The 22,224-nt window shown below is 37.9% G+C and overlaps 1 protein-coding gene across 2 annotated transcripts in view; it reads right to left on the reverse strand.

The window, feature by feature from the left end:
- LOC306844144 (BTB/POZ domain-containing protein 7-like) overlaps positions 1–22,224 on the reverse strand; it is a 59,516-nt gene that overhangs the window by 36,340 nt on the left and 952 nt on the right. The gene's annotated exons all lie outside the window — the stretch shown is intronic.

Genomic DNA, 22,224 nt, shown 5'->3' on the forward strand with positions numbered 1-22,224 from the left:
AAGCAATTGTGTAAAATGGCACCGAATTGTTCTTGTTCTAATCTGAAAGGAAGGCAAACGAAACAAACAATACAAGCAAACCAAACAGACTACATAAGCAGAGCTTTGATGTTTACTTCTGCTCTTGAAGATCATTACAATACTGCTGGAGGATTCCGACTTTATTCAAACCCTCCCACTGATGTCATGCTAATGCAATCTGACACAGAGGCACAACTGGCGTGTTTACTCAAACTAAACAATGTCTACAGTACTTCACATCTCTTTTTAGTTCTCTGTAATCTCCTAACTTTGACCTGTGACTTTGCTTTGGCCTTCAGCGCTCAAGGCTGCAAGTTCACACCATCGGCACAATGTATAATTTCTAGAAAACCAGACATCTTCCTTTGAACTGGCCTGGCAACAAACTGAATGTTCTTTGCCAAATATGAATCTTCTTGGGGAGGTGGAAGACTGGGTTTTGCTGTATCCAGATGAAGAGCTATTGCTCCATCCAGATATTTATGTTTCACATTACATTCCAACCTTGTGCTGCTGGGAACTCCTCAAACGGGGAGCCCATAACATTTTGGGGAGATGTAAACGCTTTACATCCCCACTTGTGACATTGAGAGTCACAAGGGCTGAAAAGAGAATAATTTTCCAGGCTGAGCCAAAGCCTAAGGACACCGGACAAAGTCATCTTTAGCTTTACATACACAGCTAAACCTCGATTAGACTTCACTGCATGCGCGCTAAAGCACAGATCCCTCATCTGCTCCCTCAACACTGGCCGGAGTTGTTTGTGAAATCCCCAGAGGCCAGAGCGATCAAGACTCTTTTCCTCTGACAGGGTGTGAACGAAGCTGTCTACAGTGGAAATGAGTTGCAATATGCATTCAGCTGATGGAAAGCCTGCCAGCTACAGAAACTTGCTAAAATACAGCGACTTCATTAACTGACTGCTATCAGTTTTTTGTTATACTTCAATATATTCTGACAGGTGCATCAAAAGCAGCATAAATAAGATAAGTTAATTAAACAAGATTCTTAAAGTCAAATTGCTTTGGATATTAGGCCTAAATAAAATGTATTCTCAAATTTGCTCAAGTAATAAACATACATTTCCAAAACCTAGTCACCTGCCAAACTGCCTAAATGAGCATCATTTTAACAGTCATAAATTAAAGCAAACAAATTGAAATATATATTTGGTCATAATTTCTGTGCTCCACAGTGACAGTGAGGGACATGCATATGCATTCGCAGACTAATGTTTGGCATTTAGTCTCTTTTATGCTGTCTTTGGAATGTTCGCAACAAAGTAGCAGTTTTAATGCAATGACTTTGCTGACAAAAGTCAGCTGTCTCTGTTGTTGGATCTTCAACATCAAAGCGCTGTGGCATTACTACTAAAAAAGAAAAGAAAAAAGGGCTTTCATTTAACTTCTGACCTTTGTCCATGAAATAATTCCAATTTTGCAGATGTGCAGGGTATGAAATTACAACCTGCCACCATCCAATGCTGTGCGTTTTGCAAAATGGCAGGTAATTTTGCTTATCTGCCAGCCACTGTGGCAAGAGTCTAGAACAACATCTCGGATTGACACTGACAAGAAATGCCATTGCAACGGTTTCAGCTTAATGTCCACAGTGTGTATTATTTATAACATGACAAAGAAGAGCTCTGCAAATTCACTTTATTTTGACAAAGTTAATGACATGCAATGACAGAAGGCTATTATTATTAATATTATAACATTTAGTGTTTTAATAATTGCCCCAGTGCAACTGTGTTAGGTTTTAATAGTTTAATAATTATAGTACTAATAACAACAAAAACAGTGCTATTATTATTATTATTATTAAGTAATATTAGATAATAGTGGCTATAATTAGATGTGAATAATAATAGTAACAATAATATCATCATCATTATTATTAGTATTAATGCTATAGTTAATAAAAAATAAATAATATAATTATTATTATTATTATTATTATTAATTGCTAATAGTATTAAACTATAAACAAAATGTAAAAAAAGAGGTAATTACGAGCCTAACTAAAGTACACCAGAGGTGTAAAGTACACCAAGGGCCTTAAATAATAAAGACTTACAAGCTCTTGAAAAAATGTTTTTGATGTGTTGATCTGTCCAACAGCTTATTTCACTGGTATAGTAAGTGGAGAACCCTAAAACAGGACTCTGAATGTTACATCCTTAACTTACAAAAATAAAGGAAATGACAAGCTCCAGTCTAAAAGAAAATCTTTAGACACTGAGGTGCAAACCTAAGCAACAGTTTATCACATATTTCATCATTCCAGCAAAGCGTAAACAGGCAGACTCTGCCACTGGAGAACACATCAAATTTACAATTACAATTACTGCGAATTCACTGCCACCGTGAACTTGACGAGCAATGCTGAATATGTATTCACTCAGCGCAGCCGAACCCTCCATCAGGTGAAGTAGCGGTGCATTGTGCATTGTTTAATAAAGTTGCTTTAAAGTACTAAAAACGTTAGTCAAAGATAAGGCCTACATTGAGGGACAGCAGGCTCATTATAAACACTCGGCGGTGAAAAATTACAATCACGGTGTCCGATGCAACAACTGTCTCTCAACGTGAGTGACAGGAATGGAGAGGGAATAAATGAATGGTTCTTTAATGCTGCAGAGCTCCAGAGCAGGCGCTGACACAGACAGCAGTTATGTAAGCAAGCACGAGAGTGGAGCAGTTTTGCCACATTAGGCAAATCAATAGGGAGCCTCTGCACCGTTGCTGCAGGGGAAAGTATCAATAATGCACCTCAAGGTTTTCAAACCGGCTAGGTTTGCTTCCACCCAAAACGACATTTAAAGCTTCAGAAATCCAACGTTTCTTTTATTTGGACTACAACTCTAAAGAAAAGAGACCGCAGAGTAAAACATCGAGAAATGTGTGCCCTGTGTGTCTGCAAACCTCAAACTGGGTCACATAAATCAGCCTGTATACTCGTTCATCAATTGCAAGAGGTGGTTTTCCTTGTAGCTGCCTCTGACCCAGCTTCATTCCCATTCTTACATCGACTTCAGTGGAGTCAGGAAATTGATCCTTGATCAATATTTTTTCCTCTCTGGTTTAGAACGATCAGAATCAGCTTGACAAAGAAAGGTCAGTGTTTAACAGGAGCACCTGTTTCAGACGGGCTGTCTGAACAAGCTCTTAATGTCTGAAACAGTCAAACGTTGCCTTTGAAACACTGTGATTTTGCTTAATATGGGCCTATACCTAAATGCTACGCAGAGAGAAAAGATTTGGTTGTTCTTCAGCTTCACTATCTCAGATGACAGGGGTTTCTATGTGGATCCTCCCCTGAAAAAGCCTGCCATCATCACTTCGGCTGGGTGTGCCCCATATGGTGGGTGTTTGTGTACTCGGATTAAATCGGGCCCTGTGGTTAGAAACGCAGCAGCTTATAAAAAGACGTTCATACACACTAAAACACTACACAAAACAACTTAGCACACCATAAAAAGGGCTTCAGACATCGCAACAGTGCCTTAAAGGAACATTACAGGTTCAATAAAAGTTAAGCTCAAGCAACAGTTTTTGTGGCACAATACCTGAAAATCTCATTTTGGCTCATCTCTCTTTTTACAAGCAAAAACTGAAGCACTTATAATGGAGTTAAAGGGGATCGATCCATAAAACTTCAAAAACTCGGTTACAATAGTATAGACAGATGATGTAAACAAAATCTGTTTTAACATGATTTTAGCAGGGAACAGCAGAATCACTTAGTAAACTTTTGCATGTATTTAATTTCCAATAAAACTTAATACTGAAATACATAAACTCTTAAAACAACCAAAATGACTAGTTCAAAACATACTCTAAATAATAAAATACCTTTAAAAATTTTGGGTGGGTAAGATTTTTAATAATAGTATTATTATGAACTATTGCAATTTAAAATAACTAGTTGATTGACTCTCTAGCTGATTATATTTTAAAATTTAATTTATTCCTGTGATGGCAAAGCTGCATTTTCAGCATCATTACTCCAGGCTTCAGTGTCATCTGATCCCTCAGAAATCATTTTAATATGCGTATTTGCTGCTCTAAAAACACTTCTTATCAATATTGAAAACAGTTTGTGGTGCTTGATATTTTTGTGAAAGATTTTATCATTTTTTTAATTCATCAGTGTGTGTGTGTGTGTGTGTGTATACACTGTATATATAAAAAAAAACTGACAAATGTTGACAAACAAATGCTGTCGATTAAACTTAATTTTTATTGAATCCAGCATATTCCTTGAACTGAGCTGGCACAAGCTCTTATTTCACTTTACTCTTCCAAATCACATAGCTGCATATCCATTACCCAATAACAACATAAAGACATTGCAGGATGTATTCCCAGTGTTATTTGTGCCATTTTCATTCTGTTGCATTTGGACATGACCAGTTATATCCCAGGGCTCCAGACAAAAAAAATCGAGTAAGGAGCCATTGGCTCCTATAAAAGAAAAACTTAGGCGCCAAATAATTTTTTTAGGTGCCACAGAATAAAAGTGGTTTATTTTATTATTATCATTTTATTTTTCCCCCCTATTTTAACATTTCAATAATTTTGTCATGTGTTTATGTCTTATCTTTTCTAGGCTTTATCAGCATTTTAATCCATCTTGTAGATGATCAGGTCGACCGGGGGACTAAGGTTCACTTAAAGTGTGAATTAAATGTCTTTTACAACTTGAAATATACAGTCACAAAGAATTGTTCGTTACACAGAATCTGTACCAATATCATGGACCATAAGAATCACTTGGCAACTGAGTGCAGTGCATCCTATAAATGTTGTCACGTCTTTCACACATTCAGTCTGTTTTTCTTCATTAGTAAAATGCAATTTTATAGGAGGAGTTGAATCATGTACAACAGAATAAGTAAAAATATTAATATGCAACAGCACAAAAATATAGCAAAACGCTCCTCTTTATAGTTATTTTTCTAGCTGACTGATGAGTTTATGGACACTGAGTGGTTATTCTGAGGTAAATGTATTACAATGCAATGTTTACAAACTTTATACATTTCCTCAGTTTGAAACACTGAATATGCTTTTACATAAAACATTTCAGTAAGTTGTACTATAGGCTTTCTTATTGCCTACCTTTTGATCATGTTCATTTCATACTATAGTAGTAAATCGAAATATATAATGGGTTCACTTGCTGCTTTAACTGAGGTGCTAAAGAGATCGCGCCTGCGCATTAAGTGCGATACTCTCCGCTCGCGCGATCCGGACGCATACACAGACCGTGTGGACGCGGGGTACTGGTGTTTATATTACCGAAAGTGTGCGCTTGTGGTCCGCATTAAAGAGCACCCAAACCGCATCATTTGAATTTCGTAGCATTTTAAAGCTGATACTTTGTTTATTAAAAAGTAAGACAGCACAAAGCTTTTTGCGATTACTGGATGGCAAGTGCGCTTCAAATAACAGGAAGTCCATGCATTAACAGAGCACAGCATATAGACTAAGATCTCGATAAGAAGATCGACCGGACAAGTGTAAATGCATCTGGTTGTTGAAACCACATATGGTAATTTTACTCCTCCCATAATATTAAAATAATAGACGCGTGAGAGCGTTTTATAGGCTATATGGCATGTTATAGTCAGATATGACAGCGCAATGCAACAAGCATCACCGCGGATGAGTAGCGGAGTATTTCTTCAGCAAGCGACGCGCAAACTGAATGAACCTGAAAGTAAGTCGCAGACGCTCAACACACAATCTTCTTCATTAAAAGTAGCGAGACTAGCCTATCTTTCCAGTGCTGATGCCGCGCGCTCTCTTGATATTGAAATTAGCTGATAACTAATAAAATTATCCATTGCTTTCATTGACGTGAACTCCGTTATATTTGCATATGAAGCGGGAATTGAAGAACGGATTTATATCCGTTTTGCGAAGACATATGTGGCCAAGTGTAAATGGGGAAACGTTTTAACAAATCATATAGATATCCGATCAGAGAAAATGCATGAAGTGACCAGGTGTAGCCTAAACATGCCCTTTCAGGTCTCTCTCACTGCGTTCAGCAGACTGTGTGCGGCAGAGACGAGGACTGTTTGAAACTCTTTTCAGTAAAACTTTGATGCGCATCGTCTTATGTAAGTTTAATACGTGAACATAACAAAAGATGTGAGCACAAAACAATCGGGAAAAAAGTCCTTTCATGCAAATTATATATAGTCGCCAGTGGCTCGCAAATTAATATTTTTGGTCGCAAATGCGACCATTTTAGTCGCAGTTTGGAGCCCTGTATCCCATTTGATTTCAACATAAACATGCACTCAAATTCTGCTGCCATACGTGAATGCCAAAGACATCCAGTTTGCACGGTAGCATGAGAGTAAGAAGACTGTGAGAGAGAAAGTTAAATGTGTTTGGGGTACAAAACTTTACCAGACCACTGAGCATAAGCAATGTCCATTGAAAATCACTGGTATAAACGGTTCTCTGTTCCAGGGTGTCTGTAGTTCTCTCTGAGGTGGGGAGACAGAGGTGGGGGTCACGGGCACCCCGTGGCAGTTTCCTGTGAGCGGTGGCGGTCTGGCTCGTGTGAAACTAATGAGCGTGGACAGAGCCAAGCCACACCGGGCCAGCTGCAGGTCGTCTGGTCCACCCTGTCCTGCTTTTCTACTGGAATTCCACAGAGATTTGAGCATCAGAGCTGGGCAAAGAAGAGAAAAACGCGATGCGATCAAATTTTAATCGGTCACGTCCAACAATATTCATTGAGTGAAACATAAGGAGACCAGCACCCTTGAAGGACAACATGCCGCCCCAAACTGCTTCTTTTGATGATGAGGAGGCATGACATTTCATCAGGAAACACGCTGCCTTGACAGACAAGACTCGCCCTTTTCCGGAGGGAGCTTGAGGAATGCTTCACACAACACTCGACCCATAACCCGCCCTCAAAATGTGAGATTCAGCAAATACAATTTCATAAAACATCTAATTAGGTCCTAAAAGGTCAGTCCGGCACAAGACAATGAGATGTTTTTTAAGGAGATTGGCCATGTTCCAGTAGTCTTTTATAGATGCCAGGATTGGCAAGTCTGATTTGTTGCCAAAAGGAGGGGGGTCAGAGGAGTATCGGGTCACTTCAATGTTTTAGACAGCAGATTCAAGACGTTCCTCTTTTTAATACGAGATGTAACAGACCTAAGTAGTAAAGAAAAAGCACAAAATGATCTTGAGATTCTCAAGTTAATAAACAGGGTATATGAGAACTGTCTTAGGCATGAATTTCAAAGTAATTAATATGGATTTATCTTGACTGATGATGTTCATTATGCTTGGGTCACAGCGGTCAGGGAGAAAATTGACAAACACATAAGCCAAAGCTTTTCTATGTCATCACTCTTTGCATCCATTCATTCATTGTCCTAAATAATTCAGCGCTGTTCGCAGGGGAAGCGTCAGGGGTTTATTGGTCAATCCTTGATGGAAATCTGATGACGTGTAACTGGGTGAATCTTACAAGAGGTGTGCATATCACATTTTACCGCAAAATCAAATCAAAGAATAAATAAATCTAAAAAGAATTTTAAAAGAAATATTATATTTTGTAACAAATAAAACCTACTATTAGGACCCTTAAGGATTTTCAGGATAATTAAAATTATTTTACCTCCATTATTGTAATTGTAAAGTCCTTTGCTCAAATGAAAAACACTAATATATAATTAGGCAATTGTGATACTAATTCTTAAATATTAATTTTTATTTTAAACCACAAAAAGTTAATTTAAGATTATTACAACAACAACAAAAAAATTTTTTTTTTTGGTGTTGGGGTGAAACTTGATCTGGGCATTACTTGGTAGGTTTCATGGGAGATCATGCACAGTTTCAGGTTCATGGGCATAAAATATTTAAAATCCTTTGTCTTGAAATAATTACAGCCTGCATGACAAAGAAAGACTTTTCTCAATGGTATCATCATAAGAACAGTTCCAATGACATGAGAAAGGTTCACTAGGTTACTCTAACAAGCTCTTGGTATCACACACATGGCAGGAGGACAATTATGCATGTTTTGTGCTTTCATTGGCAAATTGGCCTGCTTCCTGTTTGTGATTATTTTTCCATTCGTCTAAGCATCATCGGCCTCTCTCCTCCGCAAAAGGGAAATGCCACAATGACTTCATTCATTTCTCCAAACTCATATGACAATATGACACTCAAAATGTCTTTACTATAAATAAAACAGAATAAAGCACTTAGGCCGGACATATCGTCATTCTAATTTTGGTGTCCTAAGCAAATTCAAAACAAATAAAAACTAGATCGCTTCTGAATTTCCCACACACAAATAATTATATTCTTAAAAAACAAAACTTCACTATGATGCTGTATGAGATTTTCAATGACTATATGATAAAAACAAAATTCTAGTATGTTTTAGCCTAGGTGGTTTTTTTTTTCCATCTTTTAACTATTTATTTGTTACAGAGCCATCAAGAAAGAGTGCTGGTCCTGGCTGAAGGGTGTTGGGATTATCTAATCATGGTGATTGAGGTAAACGGTAGTGCCACACTTTTGGACAGACGAGACGAGGAGGACCAAAAGAGAGGCCAACTGATCAATACCGCAATCTACCATCTCACGGACTCAAGCCTTATAGTTAATACTTTAAAACCACCCCTTGCCATTTCAGCTGACAACATGAATGAGTCTGCTGAAATATCATCGTCAATATTAATTAGTCTAAATATATGTTGTGTGTTACAGAGTGCAAACCACACTGGGTCAGAAAATTCAATTTCCATTGCGTTTCAATATTTTCAAAGATTTAAACGGCTGGAATAGAATGAATTCTATAGTAAAAGCAGGAATCTGAAAAACTACAACTTCGGTCCCCTTCTTTGGCAAGAGTCCATCACTGTTCAATTTTTAAAAGGGCTTTCATCAGCTCGCACTCCCTGTAGACTCAGCCTATGACCCTTTCAGTGATGCATGAATGAATGTAGGAGGAGGAAAAAGAAAAGGAGGGGGAGAATAGTGCGGAATTCCCAGATCACACAAATATTTGACTGAACCACATGATATGACGGTAGAGGATAGCTTGTCTGCGGTTAGAACACTGTTAGTCCTATGCGTCAGTTAGGCCTTGTGTGTGACAGACGTGCTTCCTTCAACATGAGACAGTTTACAGTATCGTCTGGTACAGACTCAGGAATATACTTTTATTCTACCTAAATTTAAATATTTGACCAATGAAACATGACACTCAATTTCATTAACATCCTGAGACATTAAGTACATTTACATGTGTAGTTATAGTCAAGCTACTGCTGGGTTTTGCATAGTTAAGAAACAGTCTTCATTTGTCTGTTCAAAAACACATGACACAATGCAAAAATCTAATAACTGAAGGATTAAAATGACTGGAAGAAGTCAAGCTACAATTGCATTAGATAGTTCAGCTTCACAAAAACCAGGCTGGTGGGATTTCAGTCAGACTAAAGTGTGTGCATGATAAAATAAATAGACGAAATTATTGCTTTAGTCCGAAATCAAACTTCTGAAGTGCATGTAAACAAACTTAATGTTAAACAAAACCGGGGCTGAATGAACCCTGTGTAAGATTCTTTTGCACTAGCTAAATCTAAACCAGATGTGAAATGCACAATCTGAACTCTATCGAAATCCATTTTTCTCCTTCAACTCACGTTCCGCACCAGAACACCAAGACAGAGAGAAATGCAAGCAATCGAGACAATTACCTTAATGAATGGTGTCCTTTCTATGTAATTACCTCTATGCTTTCAGCAGCAGTTTCCACAATCAGCTGGACTAAATTGAGTGATTTGGCCTCCATACATTTCTTTGGAAGCTCCATTCTGATAAAATGACTCCAGACCGTTGTGTATAGAAGACCAGGAGTGACACTTAAAAATTAGATTTAATAATTTAAACAAAAATATAAATAAATAACTTTTTTTTTTTTTTTTATGTACACAAACATACACATATATAGACATTTAAAACTGTTTAAATATGCCTGTTAATTTACAGTGCCTACAAAAAGTTCAAACCCCTTCACTTTTTTCACATTTTATTTTGCAGCCTTATGTAAAATTGCTTTGAATTACTTGTTTTTTTTTTACATCAATCTACACTCCATACACCACAATGACAAAGCAACAAATAGAACTTCCACAACCTCGTGAATTTATTAAAAATAAAAAAACTGAAATGAGCACATTGCATAAGTATTCATACCCTTAACTTAGTACTTAGCTAAAGCACCTTTACAGCCTCAAGTATTTTGGGTATGATACAACAAACTTTGCACATCAGAATTAGGCAATTATCTGCCATTCTTCTCCTCATCTCTTCACCTCTCAAGCTCTGTCAGGTTGGATGGGGACAGAGGCACAAGCCCAGGCTGTGGCTGGGCCACACAAGGACATTCACAGAATTGTCTATAAGCCACTCTTGCTGTGTGCTTAGGGTCAATGGGTCTCATTCACTAATAAGTGCGTACGTTTTTCGTATTTATACGCACATTTGAACTTCTCGCGAAAACTTTCCGCCTAATTCACAACACGTGCGTACGCACATGAGCTTGTTCTTAAACTCGTTCTTCTGTTAGTGAATCTGGAGTCTTCTAAAAGAGCGCCCGCGTGCACAAGGTTAGTGATTAGCATAATACACGCCCAAACCAGCTCCATATAAGGGCTTTCCGCAAAGCGGCACTCGTCTAGAGAAAGACAATTATGGCATCGAAACAAAAGACAAAGCAAAATAACTTTAACGATAATGAACGTGAGGTTTTGCTGTCGGAGGTGGAAGCCAGAAAAAATGTGTTATTTAAAAGCAACTGAACAGCCATTCGTCGCTCTCAGCAAACATATCTGTGCGCCAGCACCTCCATCGGGGGGTATTTCAATTTCTGGGGGGGGGGGGCACAAATCACGTTGTGTGTGTGTGTGTGGGGGGGGTGTATTCGTGAAGAGCGTGCAATCTGTGATCGCGTGCAGTTGCTGACGCTCGCTAAAGCGTTCAATTGCTTTATTATGTGCGCTGTTTAATCGGTACTTTCGCTTTCAAAATCGATCGCGTTCAGCAAGGAGGGGAGAGGATGGAAAGTGGGGAGGCACAGTAACTCGTTTGGGGGGCCACGGCCCACGAGTGCCCCCCTTGGCGCCGGTGTCCTGACATTTTATCCTCAGAACACCGGCCCTGCTGTGAGCTCTCTAAAGACGCGAGAGCACGCGCCGCAATGTCTTCAAGCAGTACAAAGTGTGCCTTGTTTCAAAGTGTGCCTTGTTCACTAAACATGCGTACGCACAAAATTGTGTGTACGCATGTTTAGTGAATGAGACCCATTATCCTGTTGGAAGGTGAACCTTCTGCCCAGTCTGAGGTCATGAATGCTCTGGACTGAGTTTTCATTAAGGCCATCTCAATATTTTGGTGCATTTAGCTTTTCTTCTACTCTGACGAGTCCCTCAGTTCCTGCAGCTGAAAAACAGCCCCACAGCATGAGGCTGCTGAATATTGTTTCTCAGAGTCTGAGGGTCCTTTAGGTGCTTTTTTGCAAACTCCAAGTGTTTTTTCATGCGTCTTCACTGAAGAGAGGATTGAGTTTGGCCACACCGCCATAAATCCCAGATCGGTGGAGTGTTGCAGTGATGTTTGTCCTTCTGTAGGTTTCTCCTATCTTCATATATAATCATGGCAACTAGAGTGACCATCAGGTTCTTAGTCACCACTTGGTCACCAAAGCTCTTCTCCATCAATTGCTCAGTTTGGCCAGGAGGCCAGCTCTAGGAAGAGTCTTGGTTGTTTTAAACTTCTTCCATTAAGGGCAACAGAGACTACATGCTTCTGTGAACCTTCAATGAAGCAGAATTTTTTCTGAACTCTTCCCCAGATGTGTGGCTTGACGCAATCCTGTTTCTGAACTCTACAGGCAGTTTTTTAGACCTCAGGGCTTGGTTTTCGCTCTGATATGCCTTTTCAGCTGTTAGACCTTTTATTAAGATGTGTGTGCCTTTCCAAATCCTACCCATTCAATTGAATTTGCCACAGGTTAACTTCATTCGAAGTGTAGTAACATCTAAGCAATATGAATGCTTCTGAACTAAATTTCAACTGTCCCAGATAAGGGTATGATTACTTATGCAATGGAATCATTTAAGTTTTTGTTTTTTTTTATAAATTTGCAAAGATGTTAAAAACCATTTTTTTGCTTTGCCATTATGGTGTATGGAGTGTAGATTGATGTGGGAAAAAAAAAAAGTAATTTAAAAGCAGTTTAACATAAGGAAGCAACAATAAAATATGGAAAAAATGAAGGGGTATGAATACTTTTTCTAGGCACTGTAACTGATCTATTATTTATTAGATAATGTATCCCTATTCTCATTTCATTTTTAAAAGTCACCCCTAGTCCTCCATTGTTGTGAACCGCTGACAGCTGAAGCTTGTAAAGTACCACTGATCAAAATGAATAAGTAATTACTGGACTATCAGTCTTGGCAAAACACTTCTGTTATACAAGAGACAAATTAATAAATCCGTACGCACCCATTAGACTATGCAGCATGCTGTTCAGAAGACCGTTCTGTTGTACATAGGACTGTATAAATAGAGCAGGACCTTGGTTATTCTTAAAAACTACAGAGAATTAGATCAACACAGGACTGACAAGCATGAAAATGTATTTGACATCTGTGTCCACTAAGTCCACAGTTTATGAGCTTGATCCAAAGAGAGGGAAAATTGGGATGGCAGCTTTTTTTGGTCTCTGTGCTACAGAAGCAGAGCAATTTCTGGAAAAAAAGGCTCCAACCACAATGGACAACTAAAATTGTGTCCAAAATGAGGTTGAAACTGGATCTTCCTCCTCCCTGTGGAGAGACTTTTGTAAGTATTTCTGTGCCGAGCGTGACCTGATATGCCAGTCCAGATACAGGTAGGCGTTCACTTTCTGAGGACAAACGCCTCGATCCAGATGAAACAAAGGAAGCGAGGAGGCCTTTACTGGGCGAGTCGAAGGTTGTTCATATGATTTTCTTCTCATTACGATGAGTCATTGTGACCATGATACCTCATTAATGTGAAGCAGAGGAGTGCTGGGGGCTTTCTGACTTCTAGAGTCAGGAAAATGGGCTAATCGCTATGGACTCGATCTCTGTATGGGGGTGGGGACTTTTGACTGCTCCCGTTGCACCTTTGAACAAAGCACTTCACCCCTGTATACACCTTCCAGCTACCTCTAAGCTTTGCTTCTTGCCTCTACCCGTCTGTGTGTGCCAGATATATGCAGGAATACAACATCTAAGCACTTGGGATAATAGAAGCCATCGATATGAATCAATATAAAATTAGTGTTTAATCAAAGTGAATCTAAGTGTGAAGGATATTCATTATTCCTTCTTTCATTGTCTAGTCACCTGTGCACAGTATGTGATTATGCACTATTGTAAACAAGCACAATCTGTTCCTCATAATGTACTCATAATCACAGTTTAGCCGTCAGGAAAGACATAGCCTGCGGTGAGAAGGATGACCGGGAGCCCCAGCGTGTTTCAGAGTCTAAGTATGCCTGACGGAGTGAAGGCTTCACTATCATCTCAGCAGAACGTGGAGTCTCAGTGAAGCCTGATGCAGGGCAGACTGCTAATGCATTATCAAAACCTAAAATGGGTCGCTGAGAGCCTCCTGTCAGTGCCATCAGAAAGCCAGTCCGTCAAAAATTAAAGCTTTTTTGGAAAGCGCTTCTGAAATCCCTGCTGAGACTATAGCCTAGAATTAGCAATGCATTTTTAGATGGTCATGTGGATAGAGACTTGTCTACTTATAACACTTGGAAAAGCTATTGAATATGTGTGCAAACCATTCAAGCTAACAAAACAAGCAATTGGCTATTTAAAAACCAATTGAGCATTAGCGATTTGCAAATCAACATTTTCAAAATCAACTTGAGTCTGCAAATTGCCTGAATGACTAGACAAATAGTCGGTCTAAAGTAAGCCCTGTATTATTATGCTGGTTTTGGGCTAATTTAGATTGGATGGGTTTCTTATGGGGGAATTTATATAAGAGTGCAAAAAAAAAGAAATAAAGTGAGATACAATACAATGGCCAAAGATGCTAATCTGTTAGTGTACTGCTATAGCAGCGATGCTTTTAGTTGCATTATCTTTTTTTACTGAGAGGGTTTGAACCATCCATACCCCAAACAGCTACAACACAGAATGTAAATTATAAGTATTGCAGCTTAAATTATTAAAACATTACTTTTATCTTCATATCTTTATCTAATACAACATCATTAAGGGTAAAAAAAAAAAAAAAAAAAAATGATAAAAAAAAGCTGAGTAAATACAAATAACCCTCTATCTGGGCCAAAGGAGGAGGAAAAACGAAATATCCTGACCGCAACTCTCCAAGCAGGGCATTCCAGCAGTGAGATGTGGTTTGTGAACACACACTCCAACAAACCACTTTTGCCTATTTCATGCCTTTAAAATGAATGAATAAAAGCCTGCAAGATCTGAGGTCTCATACAAGAGTGATGTCAAGCCACAGAGGTAATGCTGAATGAGAATTAAACTTCAAGAGACTTTAAATTGCAATGCAATATTCCTGAATGATTGATACAACCCTCGAGCCTGGGAGATGCTCAATACAAGCAATATGGGGGGGGGGGTTCAATGTGGAGCACAGAAGTTCAAGTTTTTGAATGGAAATGTCAAAAGTTTTCCAATCTCAGTGAATAATAGCTACATGTGACGTCAACCTGTAAGTTAACAGGCACAGGAAGTGTCTCATAGTAGACCCCCTGTGCACTGCAATTTACCATTACTTTTTATTCCTCTTGTAAAATATGGCAGATCCCAAGAATGACTTTTCTATATCAGAAATGAGTGAAAAACAGCATTAAAGCTCACTTCTAACTAGGGCTGGGTATCGAGTTCGACCGAATTGCCCCGATACCACAGAGTATCGAAAAACGTCTTGTCGTTCGGTACCAAATTTCGATACCTAAGGGGTTAATCTCATTAACGTCAGTGAGCCAATAAACCTGCAGCACTAGGTGTGTTTGACTAGAAGTGACGCGGTGCTGATTGATCAGTGTTTGACATCCGCGAGAGCGATTCGAAAGCGTACGGAGCAGTCTGCTCTCTATATCGCGCAGTTTCGCTTACTTGACACAGACTGAAGCTCGCGTGACATTTCAGCGTCGGCCGTCTCACTAAATGAGGACATAAACACATGAACAACAGCTCTAGAACTGCTCTGAGAGTCACTTCATGAGCATTTTACCGTTTGATTGGAGTAAAACTTGCGTAATATCATATACACACAGAACTGTAAAGGTATTCCCGTAAACCCGTCAAAATAAAAGTTCGGTTTAACTTGGAAGACACTGCGGTAGAAATATATTAATATTATTCAGCAGAGTGTACATACTGCTACTACTAGGCTACTATTAAAATTATTAAAACTCTTATTTTTTAATTAATGATCACACAACATTTCTTCCATGTTTTAATTTTAATAGTAAAATTTTGTTATAAATAAATAAAGTTTTATTTTCAATAATTTAAAAGAAAAATGAAATGAATGTTTTATGCCTTCATTTGAAAACCAGATACAGAACACAGAATTTCTGAGGAAAAAGAAAACATTTCATAAGGCTGTTTTAAGAATAAATTTGAATAAACTAAGTAGTTTTTATGCATTCAAATAATTAGACATACTACAACATAGAATTTAATAACAATAAAACATATTGTGAAAGAAAATAAAACATCCACTTATGAAAGCGGATAAAGATTTTAAATTTCTTGAAGTCTTTAACAACCTAGAATAAATTAATAGAAATGATGATTCTGTCTGAGCTCTGCGTTTTAAAACGAGCACGCACTAGTGTAAACTGAAAACTATTTGAGCTTTATTAAAATTATTTGCACTGATTTATTGTGTTGGCTATATTTTGTTCCTTTGTGCAGTGGCTCAGGAGATGAGTCTTTGAGTCTGTATACATGTCAACAAGCTGAAAAAAATAAAACCAAAGTTTTTTGGGATAATGTAATCTTGTTAAAACGGTTTTCATAAAATTGGTATCGAAAAAAATATCATTCAGGAACCGGTATCGAACTCAAGGTATCGGTATCGGTATTGAACATTTTTGAACGATACCCAGCCCTACTTCTAACATTTGAAATAAATCCACTGCTGCAGTCTTGGTCTAGAACAGCACTGGGTCTCATTAGTGCATGATGATGAGGGCTAGACAAAGGAAGTTAGTACTTAATTCCCTTATGTGTGTGCGTGTGTGTGAGAAAGAGAGAGTGTGCAAAAGAAAGAGCTCAAACATCCTATTGGACAAGGTGAAATATTGGGACCTGAGTCAGCCTGTCATTTTAAGAGAAGGGAAAAAAAGTGGTTGCCAAGGACAACAAGGGGGAGTGGAAAATGAAAACATGTCCCACTTTCCTTTCCCCCATCCAATTTCTCTCTCCAGTGACAGCAGCCAGAGGTCAAGCCAGTGTGCTTGTGGAACTACAAGGACCTTCAAAAACTGCACACTGAAAAAATTAATTTTATTCATATTTCTATATCCATGTGTATCAACCAACTACCATTTTTTGGATTAATGTTGCAAAAAATAGCAAACCATTATATCAATTATGTCAGCAAAATCCAAATGTGCAGTCCTTATAATGCAGCAAATTTCCTTGTTTCCCTGAAATACATAAGCCAAATGAGCTGAAACATCATTGTACTGAACATGAGGACATGAGCAATGTTTCATAGCATCATTATACTTTTGTTGCGATAAGATTACTATAAGATTATGAGTGCGCAGTCAACAATAAAACCTTATTTTCGCATCATACCTGGGGCACAGTTTATCGATACAACCGGATTTGCAGTTGTTTGTTGCTTTTCAAGGTTATGCAATTGGCAAGCTACTCATGTTACACTGTACCCAAGTAGCACACAGTCAGTCTGCAAAACCCTGACACATCACTACAGAGAGACAGTGAACTTATTCAGGATAGCAAAAGAGTTCATAACGATTCTTGATGGACTGACTAGTAGTGTTGTCAAAAATATCGATATTTCGATAAATATCGATACTGAAATATCTGAACGGTACCAATATTAAGTTCCCAAAGTATCGATACACCGATACTAGCCGAGCTGTCACTTTCACTTCTCTCCAAAGGAGCGTGGACAAGCACCACACGTGACCGCACTCGTCTCCTTCGCTCTGGTTAAATAGCAAAAGTGAAGTGAATAGAAAGATGACTGCTCTGGTTGTTAAAGAACACAGCAGGAGCGCTATCTGTAGGGATCTGTGATCTCCGCGATGCAGAGAACCCGCACAGAATCCAGTCATAAAAACGGAATTTACAGTTTAACGCGGAATGTCACGGAATTTGTCAAAGTTTGGATGAATTAATCAAAAGTAGGTCATTACACTTAAATCAAATCGCGATATGGACTAGTATCTGTAAATATTAAGCTGCAAACGTCGATTTAAATATGAATCCTGCATGTTCTGCGCGTCTCTGTGTGAATGTGTTGCACGTGCGGTTGTGTTTACTAATGTGGCGCTCGCGGTGATTTCAGCGTCTGCCGTCTCAATGAGGACATAAATACATCAACAATATCTCCAGAACTGATGTGAAAGGCACTTTACGAGCATTTTAACATTTAATTTGAGTAAAACTAGCATCATATCATACACACACAGAACTTTAGAAGTATTCACGGCAACCCGTCAAAATAAAAGTTCGTTTTAACTTAGCCTATTAAAGACCGTGTGCCAGAAATAGGCTATATTACTATTATTTAGTAGAATGTACATAATACTACTACTTACTACTACTGTTAATTTTAAAAAAAGAAATAATCACAAAATATTTTAATTTTAATAGTAAATCCCCTTCATTTGCCAAAAATGTAAATGTTTAATTTTCATTAATTCAAATATAAATTAATTAAAATTGTTTTATGCCTTCATCTGATATCCAGTAAAATTTAAATACACAACACAGAATTTCTGAGGGGGAAAACACATTTCATAAGGCTACTGTAAGAATAAATAAAAATTGTTTGTATGCATTCAAATAATAGACATGCTAAAACACAGAATTTGGTAACAAAACATAAGGTGAGAAAAAAATAAAACATTTCATACGGCCCTAAACATGTCATTTTTGTTACCCTTGTAATAAATTAAATGTTAAATTGTATAATGGATCATTGTGTCATGTGGCGGAAATACTCACAGAGCAAGTAAAAAATTCTGAATTATCTTTATTAAAATCTGAATTACTGGCCTAAATGAGCCAGCAGAAAAGAAAAAATCTCTTCAGCCATGCCTATAATTTTGATTTAGTGTCTATGCCAGGGGTCTCCAACACGTCGCTCGCGAGCGGCCTGATTGGAGGTAGCTCGCCAAGACATATTGACATATCTGCAGTGAGGTTATTTTAATGATCCCGTTACATATTTTAATTATCATTAAACATTTGATTACCGCAATTTGAAAAACACAGTAAATACAGTTCAGCTTCAAAGTTATTAAGAGTCTCACGCAGGCGCAACAGAGTAGTTTCGTTTTGTGTGAAAAAATTACTGAAGGTAGACTGCTGAGGGAAATTATATGAAAGAATAAATGATTTCATTATTTGTGTGAATGCATAATAGGAAACCGACTGTCTTCAGAAACGTTTCAATGGCATTTTCTTTCCATGTTCCCTCCGTGTAATGCATAATTAATTAGCCTTTTTCACACTTCCGCGTTTCTGGCTTCCGGATTGGCGCTTGCAGGGTAAACGTTTTTCCGGTGACAACAGCGGCCGTACTGAACAAGAATGAATTTGAGAATCTAGTCCTTTTTTTACAGATTAGATCCTATGAAAATGCTTGAACTGCCGGTACTGTACTCTACATTTACATTTAGTCATTTGGCAGACGCTTTTGTCCAAAGCGACTTACAATTGGGGAACATACATAGCGCAAACATTTCACAACTAACTGTTTGGTCAGCTTGGGTCATCACAAATACAAGTTTGTTTAATTCTAAATGGTGGCAGTTATAATTCAGTTAACGTTTGCTTTGCCATTCTGTCCGTTTGGTGCTGGATGTGCATTATGACTCTCCAAGTGATTTTTTTTTTCGCTATTATTATTATTATTAAAGTAATGTTGTATTTTCTATTTGCGCTCCTTTGCATTAATGTGATGGAGTAAACGTACGTTGCATAATGTGCCCTGGGAAATACATATTAAACAAGAGATGACTCGTATTCATGGCTTTGTTCCAATTCTATCGGGATTACGTTGTTGTTTTGAGTTTAATATGCTTCAACCGGACTGAGAATTGTTTAATGTATTCTTGGAAAAATGTGCATCTGGTCATAATTGTTGTTATTTTGAAGTAATTTATCATGATGTGGTGATTCGAGGGAAATGACTGAGTAAATTGAGATAATATGCTCAAATGTACCGGAGATCAAAGACTATTTAAAAAAGGGACTTTGCCGGAGACGGAGAATAGAAACCATCCAGCGCTATGTTAAGCACATTATCTCAGAGTCAGCGGTCTGAGTGGCCATATAAGTTACAAACAAGTAAAATGTTTTTTTCTTTATAGATTATATAACAACAACTTGGAAAACAGACAAAACAGAAAAGGTAAGAAACATTATTTGAGAAATGGGCGTACTGATATAATAGGCGCAGACCTGTAACGGAACTAATTTTACCCTGCGCTGACGTAATTTCCGATTCTTGTGAAAAAGGCTAATAAAGCAGTGTTTAGAAGCACAGAGCAGCTTTGTTTACAGAGGTTACCGTGGAAACAGCTCTGTTCTACAGTTCATAAGCGCCCTCTGCTGTCAAACTGTGGATTTACAAATGGTCTGTCTGCCATATTTTTGTTCAGACCAATGCGAAAATCAGACCAAATTTTTGTTGTAAATCTTAACCGGTCAATGGAAAATAGCCTACCTTGTTATTGTTATCAGAAGTGTTGAGATTTTTAGAATGCACATTAGCTTATGTAGCACTGTTTATGGAGCAGATCAAATTTAATTTATCATTCTGACTCATCCCTGATTCAACGGCTAATATATGTTATAATTTTATTTTTAAAAATGGTCAAAACTTTATTTGAACATGTAGTATATGTCAGTAGATAACATGTTATGAATATTTTTTGTTAGTTTAAAATCTGGCCATGATTTTTTTAAAAATGTTTTATTTCACTGTTTAGGCTAATAAAAAGTGCATAGTGCTGCTAATTTTAATTGTTGGCTTTTGTCATAAAACTTGGTAAAATTATTTCAGTGTGTGTATCAGTAATTTTTTTATATTTCCAACACATTTTAACAATGTTGTGTATAACAGTTTGGATTAATACATTAAGAGATTTAAGTACTGTATAACATTGGTAGTTCTCAGCCGCTTTCATTTTTAAAAAGTAGCTCCCAAATTAAATAAGGTTGGAGACCCCTGGTCTGTGCCCGATGCATTGTGCTGTTTGCGATACAAAATACAGAAAGCACAAAGCAATTCACAAAAACAAAAAGGCAAAAATGAATACATAAACAAACAAACAACCTTTTGAAGAGTTCACAGAGTTCATTTCTATACAAAGACAGCACCAAAAGCACTAACGGAAAAATGCAGTGTTTTCTATAAATACTATAAATACACTAAATGCAAGTTTTGCACTAAATTTCAGTCAATCTGAAAGTTATGAGGAACAGATCAAAAAGTGAGTCATTATTCAGTGAGGTACAAACTGCAGCAAAGACCATTGAGTCAGTTGAATTATGAAATGGATCAGTGAACTAATTACCCAGTTCATCCAGTTCACAAATCGAGTGGCAATATCAGTGAATAATAACTCAAATTTTCAATCTATTCCTCTCACAGCACTATCATATGACTTGTGATACAGAGTATGTCATATGGACTACTTTTGTGACATTTTTTTTAGCAGCGGTCACTGATTTGCATGAATAGCTATTCTTCAAAATATAACAGGTTCCAAAATTCCTTACAGGTTTTGGAATGATATGAGAGGGAGTATAAGATGACAGAACTCACATTTTCAGGTCAACTATCCCTTTAACACAGAACTGCAGCACCATCACACATAAATCTGACTTAACTGTTGGCACAGGCACATATTGCAGCACAGTAGCAAAGGAAAAGATGGCCTACATCACAGGAAGATGAAAAAAGAGGGGGAAACCCCTACACATCAACCACAGTCATAACACGTCTACAACATACTGCAGGACCCAAACCGCACACTGCTCTCACCACTCGATTGTTTCTTGAATTACCCTCGTTGATGAACAGCAATGGTGCTGATTGAGCTATATTAAGGACAAAATTCTCTCAACAGAGCAGCGGCAGATAAAGCAGGACAGAATTGGATTGGTTCGTTTCATTAAAACGTTTACCTTTGTTTCTCATAGGCACTAGGCTATCAGTAAATCACACCGTCTCTAGTCTTGCTTGGGGGGACATCTGATAACCAAGGCACTTGAAATCCCTGAATATTTCCTACAACACCAATTAATTCTCACTGTGACCATCTCCATTATAACAAAGAAAGCAATTTGGGTTGCAAAACAATTCTTCATTAGCACAGTCTCACAACACATTTGACGGCTCCTGGGAACACTGAATCAAACGGCTCTGTATGGGAAACTGAGAGATACTGTAGAGGTGAATGAACTCAAGGGGGCCAAACAGGATGGGACTTGATGTAAACCAATTTGGTCATCAGTTAAAACTTTGCCTTTAATTAGACCCTGATGACTTCCAGAATTCCAAAGGAAATAAACAGTCAAGACAAAGACAGGGGAATATGTTCCTGTCCACCAATTTTCCTAAACAATACCATGTCTAATTACAGAGGTCCAAAATAAGGCACATTGCACAAGCCTCTTTTTTAAATACAAATAAAGGCAGGTCAGTGAGGAAGGACCTGTTAGATGAAGCAAAATAGCTCTCTCGTGGGGACTATACTAGCTTTTTACAAGCACAAACATCTCTTACATGCCAAGTATGCTTTAGGAACGCATTAGTATCTATAATGTTCTGCTGGGCAACTCGAAGAGTATCTCTTAAATCAAGACATTCACATATTTGAAACTGGTTATAACATGCT

Source organism: Barbus barbus (assembly GCF_936440315.1).
Source record: "Barbus barbus genome assembly, chromosome: 24".
Classification (NCBI taxonomy): domain Eukaryota; kingdom Metazoa; phylum Chordata; class Actinopteri; order Cypriniformes; family Cyprinidae; genus Barbus; species Barbus barbus.